The sequence below is a fragment of the Pteropus medius genome, unplaced genomic scaffold (genome assembly GCF_902729225.1).
Source record: "Pteropus medius unplaced genomic scaffold, Ma_sr-lr_union100, whole genome shotgun sequence".
Lineage (NCBI taxonomy): Eukaryota > Metazoa > Chordata > Mammalia > Chiroptera > Pteropodidae > Pteropus > Pteropus medius.
In genome coordinates this window covers 9247788-9255026 of record NW_024342474.1, presented here as the reverse complement: position 1 = coordinate 9255026, position 7239 = coordinate 9247788, and positions in this window count along the sequence as shown.

The following is a 7239-nucleotide window of genomic DNA, read 5'->3' as shown; positions in this document are numbered from 1 at the left end:
TGGCTGAAAATAGTATGAGAATGTCTAAGTGCTAATCGAAACAAATCTGGTTCAGGGACCAAGATGATGCCAAGTGTGAAGAATTTTAATTCAATTCTTAGAGAACCTGAAGAGAGGTCTCAGGGGTGCTGGAGGATTGGGAGTGGAGACAAGAGACCAATGGGCTGTGACTGGGGCGTTTGTGGGAAGGAGAGTAAAAAAAGGTCATGACAAAGATCCTACTACAGCAAGAACATCCCTGGTCACTTCCTTGATGTTAACAAATAAAGTTTTACCTTGAGGTAAAATTCAGCATAAATCACTTTCCTATGTGCTTCTCTCTACTGGCAATATGTGGAGATGAGGGGAGCCAACTCTGAAGCTGAAGAAATCAGTTTTCATTACTCAGTTGCCTCCATATTGTTTGAGTCTCTGATGAAGAATAGAAAGGTTTTGGTTTTACTCAACACATGATCTTTCTCAGGCTGTGTCAAAAAGTCGTCAAAACAGCTAGCTGAGAGCAAAGAATCTCTCTCAACCAACACTTTATTTAGTTTTCACTAGAAGGTTTCCAGCTTGGGTGCACAGGCCATCTCTACAAGGGTAAAATCCAGAAGCCACCAACGCCCTTTGCCTTTCTCCCCAAACACATAATCTCCCTGGCCCCTGGCATTCCCATTCTCATTCTTCACTCCCACTCTACCCTATTCCACAGGAGAAGCAGGATTTGACCTCTGCTCCAGTCGGTTCCTTCACCAGTCATTTCAGCTGGAATAGAGGAGAAAGGACTCCTGTTCCTTCCCTTTCATGTTCAATTGTCCATAATGACTCTATTTTCCCTCTTCTCAAGTCTAGACTATTCTGGCTGGTATTCAAAGCCATTCATAAGTAGTTCTCACTGTCACTACACACCTTTTGCCATCACTTCTCAGTAACATTCTATTCTAATCTAACTAGTCATTTCTCTTTCTTTCACCAGCCCCATCTCCAAGCTTTTTTTTTCTCGCTATTTCCTCTTCTTGGGAAATCCTTCTTGTATTCTTTGGACTGGTCCAAATACTAATAATATTTAAAATTTTACTCAAATTTAACATCTTCAAGTTTTGAATGAATTTCAATATCAATTTATAATCAGGCCCTTCTACTGTAATGGTTGTAATTCCCTTGTAAGGTGTTTTATTCATTCAATGTTAATATGTATTTGTGGGATAATACTACATAGAATTATTATTTTTCTCTTTGTATAATTGTCATCTCTTTTGCACTCTGAGTGCTCCAAAGCAAGAAACATACCTTATTAATCTGTGCATCCCTCCTCTCTAGCCCAGTGCCTAAGACATAACAATTGAATTAAAAATGTTATAGTATCAATTGCATTAATAAGCTCTTTGAGGACAAGAACATGTCTTAGTCATTTTACAGTTCCCCAGACACAAGATAGTACTAGACACATGGCAAATATTCAACGATCATTATTGTAGAAATTATCATGTTTGGTGACATTAGGGTTGAGCAGAAATTAAATTTGAGGCATGTAGGGTCAGCTCTAGAAATCAACAAGTATGCCTCTGGTTTTGTCCATGACCTAGGAGGAGAACCCTGAACAGATAGTAAAAGCCAACACTGGTCATTTCTCTGGAGGTACAGACTGAGCAGAGGAAGCCCTGGAAATTATTGCCCAAATTAGAAAAATACAGACAGGGTCACAGTTGAAAGATTCAATTGACTCAGGAATAATGACATTAAGAAAACTTCTATTAAACTATAAATAAAACGTATAGAAAGTGAATAAATCAGGATGCATAACTCATATTTTTACCAGATAAACCCACTCATATAATCATCCAGATAAAGAAACAAAAGATTATCAACATCCCCAAAGCCCCCTTTTATCCCACACCAGTGACTAACCATTGCAAGTGTTCCTCTTCTGACTTCTAATGCGATAGACCAGTTTTATCTGTTTCTGAACTTTACGTGAAAGGAATTACATGGGTTATATTTTTCTTTGTTTGACTTTTTTTTCATTCAGCATTTGTTTGTGAGATTCATCTTTGTAGTACATGCAGCAATATCATGTATATTATCATTGCTATATAGTATTCTAGTGTATAACTATACTGTACTTTATGCATTCTAGTGTTTTTGGCTTGGGGCTATTATGAAGAATTCTGCTATGCATATTTTTGTAAATGTCCCTTGTTAACAAACTCATTTTTGTTGAGTTTGTATCTAAAAATTAAATAGTTGGGTCATAGAGTATGTATCTGTTCAGCTTTGGTAGATATTGCAAAACAGATTTCTAAAGTGGTACCGATTTATACTCCTATAGGCAACTTATGAAAGTTCCATTTGCTTTAAATGCTTGCCAAGAATTGATATTGTCTGTTTTTCGTTTTAGTCACTCTGGTGGGTGTATAGTTTTAATTTTGAATTTCCTTATGCCTAATGAGGTCTAACTCCTCTCATATGCTTATTAGATATCCTCTTTTGCAAAGTGTCTGTTCCTGCTCTTGTTCATTTTTTCTTCTGAGTGGTCTTTCTCTTATTGATTTGTTAAAACTCTTTATATGTTCTGAATTTGAGTATTTTGTCATATATATTACAACTATCTTTTCTGGGATTGTTTTGAACAATAACATATACTTGTAGTGGTTCTAAAAATAGATAGTGTCAGTATATATATATTGCTTGAAAGAGGGGAAAACTCTAAATCAAGAGATATTTCAAAGGAAGAACAAACAAAAGGATTTAGGACAGTTTGACAACAGAAGATGAAGGAGAAGGAAGACTCATGCTAAAATTTCAAGTCAAGAATAAGACTCATTAATTCATTCAACAGATTTGGCTTGTCTAAGGTAAAACATCTAGTTAAGTTGCAGAGTCTTTATTTCCCAGCTTCTGGCTAGCTTATGACTTTTTTCACTCCTTTCTCTTTGTTGCTCTACATTTTGTCCATGAAGAGTCCCCTTATTGTTAATAGCTAATATTTCCTGAACATTTATTATGTAAACAACTATATGTGGTAGGAACTATTATTATTCCCATTTTACAGAACCTTTAGATAACTTAGCTAAGGTCATTTAGTTATCAAGAGACAGAGTCAGATTCAAATCTAAGCGGACCAGCTAGAGAGATCAAACTCTTAATGGCTGCCTCCCTGCTATGCCACACGGTAGATCTTGTGTTGACCATGGTACTTCAAACTCAATGTCAGCCTTATCAAATGTGTGACCCAAAGTAATCTTCAGCAATAAATTTGAAGAAAAAACCAGACTGCAGAGGATGAAAAAGGAAAGAGATATAGAGAGTAAAGGCAGTTGTTAAGTCAGAAGACCTGAACTCAAGTTCTGGCTTTCTCCTGATGACTCTGTGGCTCTGGGCAAGTCACAAACAAATCTTGCTCTCCCTAGCTGTAAAGAAGAGAGAGATCTACTTGCTTTTTCTACATTAGAGGGTGGATGAAAAGATGAGAAGAGATAAAAATGATGAGAGTTACTTTTTCAAGAAATATTCATTTGTCCCTTTACCTAAGAGAACAATTAAATGCCTGAAGGATGCTAGGCACTGTGCTAGGAGCTTAAAAATAAAATGGTCAAAAATAATTATTGCAATCATCATTAAGACACCTTTACTTGTAATTAATTTACTTATTCAACTAGAACTTACTGAGGGCCTATAATGTTTTAAGGATTGTGACACATAGAGGCTATGCTCTTATGGAGCTGATGTTATAGTGAATGAATGAACGCGTAAATGAAAAAAGAAAACGTATTGCCCCCACATTTCTCATCCATCGCCCTGTGCGTAGCTTTGTCTTTACTCCATTTCCTAGGCAAACCTCACTCAGATATTTTTCTATTAGGCCACTCAAGTGGACATTTCAATGGATAATCCCACTTGTCTATTTCTGTATTAGTTATTGTAATTCTTCCTTTTGCCAGCCTGTTAAGTATAAAAGGCACTATTTTCATCCTATTCTAATATTTAATTCCTTCCCTACTCATTGAAGGGCCTGTAGGTACTTCTAATTTTTCTAAAGGCATGTTAATTAACTAATATAAGAACAATTTAAATTCCAGTTCTCTAATCAGTATTTAGGTACAGTCAATGTTTTCTCTTAGAAGTAAGCCCACTTCAGATTCACCCTAAGGCTGCTACAGCACAATTACTATGTTATCTTAATGTATTTTTTTTAAACTATTAAAGATTGGTTTAAGAACCCCTACTTGATAAAATATTCCAACAGCAACAAAATAGACATTTGTTAAACAGAATGAAATATTATTAGCTTAGTTTATTTGGCTGTAAGAATTTGGAAGTGAAAACAGTGTACTTTTTAGAAAACAGTGCATTTAAGACTTGCCACTGATTCAGAGTGACATCTTGTCTAACTAACCTAAATTAGTGATGCTTCACTTTATTTATGACATATACACAGTTTTAGAATTAAGACAGTGACAAAGAAAAGGAAAAGAAGGCATTTTCTCAAGACTGATGTTTGTGAATTGGTACTGTACTTAATAATTTGTATTTCAAAAAGTTCGAACAGGGTCTTGAGAATGTAGAGAATGTCTACTTAACATTTATTGGCCCACAGTTTTCCCATCAGAGACTGAAAGGGTCTGGTAAAGTTGAATACATAGAATTCTGAATATGACTCTTTTTAAGTTATGTTTCTAAAATAATATTTAAGCTGTGCAAATGATTGTGAGAAACATTAATAATTCTAAAACTGATTAGAGAATTGGGATACAAGATTCACTAATAATTAGTTATGACTTTGAATATCTGGTGTTATAAGCAAGTGTGAATTATGATTTCTTATGCTTAAAATAATAAATAAAGTGAAAGATTGGGATGGACCTATAGATTTTTAAAAATCCGTGACAGGAGAGGGCAGACATTAGGAAGCCAATATCAAATTCTGTTTCATATGCACTAGAGTAGTGAGAAATTTGCATAAATGTTGCTTTCTTTCATCATTTAAATTTATTTAAGTACTTGCTATTATTAGAGAGAAAACTACAGTCATTTATATTATAACACATTCCTGTGGCATAATCTTCCCTTTAAGATTCACAAGTTTTAGTTCTCAGGAAAAAGAGAAAGGTGATGATGGTTGATAAGTGTCTTTGTGGGCAAGGTGTTAGCAGGGTGAGGTGGCCATGGTAGGAAGCTGTCCTGGGTACTGTAGGGTTATCTTCAAGCAGAGCTGAGGAATAAATAAAGTCCATGTTTGGGAACCCTAGTTTCTAGCTTTATTCTTTGTTGGGTACCTCTATCTCTCCTCTCCACAGACCTTGAAAAAAACCACACACATACTTCATATTCTCAGAAGATGAGAATCCTAATAGTCTCTTTTTCCAAGTCAATTTGGTATTCATTTATACCAAGGTGTAAGTGACTACTAACAGCTTAATATCATTTCTTCTATAAAGTGACTAGAAATTAAAAATAATACACAAGACCTCAGTGGAGAAAATTTTGAAACACTATCAATAGATATAAAAGAAGGTCTGAAGTAGTAGAAAGATGGCAAATGCTTTTGGGTGGAATGAGTTAATATTATAAAGATGTTAATTCTCCTCAAATTAATCTTTTAATTAAATCATAGCCAAATGAAAGTATTTGTTGCATTTTTCCAGGAACTAGACAAATTTATTACAAATTTGTGTGAAATATATATGAAGAATCCAAGAATAGCTAAATCAGCCCTGAAAAAGTAGATAGAGGGCAGACTTTCCTGTTCAGTTATAAAGACACTCCTTAGTAATACAAATATTATGGAACTAGCTACAGAACAATAAGGGAAAAATAAATAAGCCAATGTGAGAAAATAGAGAGCTCATATATGTGTGTGTGTGTGTGTGTGTGTGTGTGTGTGTATTCATATAAATTCACATACGATAAAGAACTCACTGTTTAGAGGGTTGTTTTAGAAAAACTAGCTTACTATGTAAAGAAAATAAAACTGGATTCCTTACTTTCCATCATATACAAAAAGGCATTAAAGAACCTGATTGTAAAAGGCAAAACCATGAGGTATATAGAAAAAAAGATAGAAGAGTATCTTTGTGACCTAGGAATAGAGAGAGACTTTTAAAACAAAGGCTTTAAAAGTGCAAACCATGTCTGGTCAAGATAGGAGAGTAGGTAGACACTGTGCTTGCTTCCTCTTCCAGCCATATCAAAATTACAACCTAAGAGATGAGAAAAAATGGCATAGATGATAGAGGGTTTGTTCATCCCTCTTGCGACCAAATCAAAGTCGTGACAGAAACACAGAGCAAACAAACAGCAAGGAGTTGCCTAGGATCTAGATGAGCACAAGCACTACAATTAAGGAGAGAAATAATCACCCTGCAATGGTAGAAGTAGGAAAGGGTGAATATGCAAGGCTGCCTGGTCCTCAATGGCTGAATGGGACAGAAGCTACAGCCATGGCATCTGGCAGCTGCAGACGCCTCTTAAAGGGGCCATGTCCCTGAGCGAACTTTCGGATGATGGACCTGCTCCATCTGAGTACCATTGTTGGGTTGGCTGCATGGGATGGAGGAAGGGAGCACCAGGGACTTACAGGGAGATACTGAATTGTCAGAATGAGTGCCAGAACCAAGGCTCTACCTGGGGCAGAACTGCTGGTGGTATCATTATTCCTCTGTTGAGCCCTCCCCTCTTCCTAGTGTGTGGACACAGTGCCACCATAGCTGAGATGTCACCAAACTGGATAACAGAGGTTGCTCCATCAAGAGGATTCCCTGAAACTCCACCTTCCCTAACTGGCGGTCCTACCCAAGTCACATCCAAGTGTGTCCTCGATGAGTCCAGTACTCCTTGCTAAGCAGTGCCAAGGCTCACATTGGTGGCATCTGGCCTTGGTTTCTGATGTGATTTCTTGAGGCAACTATAAACACAGCATCTGTGGATTGCTTGCTGAATCTTAACAGGTGGCTCTGGAGGGGCACAGGCTGGAGCTAAACTTGGCCTGCAGCTGAACCCCTCTCAGGACTGGGCCTCTGGATACCTACTACACAAAGCCATGCTAATAAGACTGGGAAACTTAGAAGCTTTGCTTAGTACATAGAAACAGACACAGAAAGGCAGCCAAAATGGGAAGACAAAGAAGCGGAAACCATATAAGAGAACAGAACAGAGATCCAGAAATAATGGAGTCAAACAGTCTAACAGATGTAGAATTCAAAACACTGGTGATAAAGATGCCCAATGAACTTATGGGAAGTGTAGATGAATTCGGTG